This window comes from Molossus molossus, unplaced genomic scaffold (assembly GCF_014108415.1).
Source record: "Molossus molossus isolate mMolMol1 unplaced genomic scaffold, mMolMol1.p scaffold_m16_p_14, whole genome shotgun sequence".
NCBI lineage: Eukaryota > Metazoa > Chordata > Mammalia > Chiroptera > Molossidae > Molossus > Molossus molossus.
Window position 1 is genome coordinate 82,026,634 of NW_023425349.1, and position 2,474 is coordinate 82,029,107.

A 2,474-nucleotide genomic window follows, 5' to 3' on the forward strand; every position below is an offset into this window, starting at 1 on the left:
ACCTCCGTTGCCGTTTGTCCCCGGCCCTGGTTGGTCGTGCGGGTGGCAGCCACTCTATGTGTTCCTTTCGTGTCAATGTTTCCCTCTCTCTCTCTCTCTCTTCTTCTCTCTCCCTCCCACTCTATCTGAACAAAAAAAAATGGGAAAATGTCCTCAGTTGAGGATAAAAAAATAAATAAATAAGCAACAATGTAGTAACACCTACTCACTGATTTCATTATATGATTAAATATTGTGCTTGACGGGACTGTTATAGTGGAGAAGGCAGAAAAATACAACATAGTAAAACCTTTATCTGCCACACACAGATTAATGTTTAACTCTGTCATTTGCTAAATTAAATCAAGAAAACAGAGAAACAAAGAATGCGCAGGCGCAGACGCAGCCGCAGGGCCCCAGCATTTTGCTGAGTCACTGGCTGCAGCCCCGCCTCACCAGCCATGGCTTGCACGCATGCGTGGTCGGTCTCCGTCCGTGTACCCCGTTTCCCACCCTTGTCTCTGCTTGTCCGGCTGGAGGAGCCGCTCTCTCTGCGCCCTGTATTCTGGGGGCCCAGGTAGAGCCACTACGGGAGTTTAGTAGGCTGCCCAGCTGCTGAGCTGGAAAGGCCCACCCACCTACCCATTAACCCATCCCTCGCCCTGCTAAAGATTGAGGTTTTTCTAGGCCCTCCCAGAGCTACCATCTCTCCCAGGGGTGAAGGTTGCGGGGTCCCTGGCCGCTTGGAGTTACCCTGGAACAACCTGCGGCTGCACAGGGGTGCAATCGAAAGGACAATGTCTTCATTGAATTTTGTGTAGAAGACAGTGAAGATGTCAATGTAAATTTTGAAAAATCCAAACTTACATTCAGTTGTCTTGGAGGAAGTGATCATTTTAAACCTTTAAATCGATCTTTTTCATGGGATCAATCCAAATGATTCCAAGCATAAAAGAATGGACAGATCAATTTTATGTCGTTTACAAAAAGGAGAATCTGGCTAGTCATGGCCAAGATTAACTCAAGAAAGGGCAAATCTTAGTTGGCTAACTGGACTTCAATAAGTGGAAAGACTAGGAAGATGACTCAGATGAAGGCATGTCTAATTTTGGTCATTTCTCTGAGAGGATGAACAGCATGGGTGGTGAGGAAGATACAGATGTGCCCGCAGTAGATGGAGCAAATGATGATTCACATGAAATGAGTGATGATGAAAAAAATGCCAGATCTGGAATAAGGAATGTTGTCATCACTGGATTTTGAGGAAGAAAAATAACTTCTTTGCAAGATTTCATAATTGAGAGAATTCCTGAGTTGAGTATCCTAAAGGCAGAGGCTGCATTTTCCTCCTTTAACCCATTTTTCACCCAGTTTGTTTTCTTAAAAGCTTCACTAAGGGTTGATATGTACCATTGTATGGGGCAATTTTAAGTCAGCTAAGGCAATCACCTTGTGCATGAACATTTCCCAGACTAATACAATGCTGTTGAGGTCCTAGGCAACTGATACAGAAGTTGCGATAAAAAAAAAACTTTTTACCTAAGTCTCCTTTACTTCATCACATAGATACTGACATCATAGGAAGGTCTTGGATAACAGAAGATAACTAAGTTTTGGATTTTAGAACATGGACTCAAGCTGGCTGAAACCAATTGGTTGATACCTTAAACTGGTAACCTGTTGTTTCTCTGGTATATTCCTCAGGATTCTTCCACTAAAGTTTTATTTTTCAAAAAATTTACATTATTGTACATAAGTGATCACTTGTCAGTGTTCCAAAAGTATCTTAGCTACAAGTGGATGCCCTTACTTACATGGTTTTTGAAGCCTGTACATTTGGTATTTTTGACCCTTAAACTTTTACATCTCTTAGCATGAAGGACAAAGAAAGGCTGTATTTCGTTGCTTGAGAGTCTGTACATTTAGACCAAATTAGTATTTGCACTGTCAGTATGGCAAATGAGTGAAAAAATGTCAGTATACTATTGGACTTTTCATTTATTTATTTATTTAATCCAGCTTGTACCAGGACTGAAAACTTCAATTTATGTTCATGACAGTGAGGATGTTTTAAAATGTCTACATTCGTTTTACTAAATTGTTGGAAGATTTAAAAAAGAAAAGAAAAGCCCAGCTGGTGTGGCTCAGTAGTTGAGCATCAACGCATGCGCCAAGTTGTGGCTGGTTTGATTCCGGGTCAGGGCACAAGACCAGGTTGTGGGCCCAATCACTTCCTAGTGGAGGGCATGCAGGAGGCAACCAATCGATGTTCTCTCTCATTGATGTTGCTATCTCTCTCTCCCTCTTCCTTCCTCTCTCTCTCAAATCAATAAAGGAAAAAAAAAATTTTAAGTATTGAATCTTAATTTTGAAATGTCCATTATTTTTTTTAAAGTTTTTAGAAATATAATTTATTCTAAAATCAAACAATAATTACCCTTTATTTCAAGTTTCAGCAATCTTTTCTCCACATTTAAATAATTTCATTTACATAT

General features: G+C 40.5%; 1 pseudogene; it reads left to right on the forward strand.

The window, feature by feature from the left end:
- The first annotated feature begins 453 nt into the window (after positions 1-453).
- LOC118629349 lies at positions 454-1,216 on the forward strand (annotated as a pseudogene).
- The last annotated feature ends 1,258 nt before the right edge of the window (positions 1,217-2,474 follow it).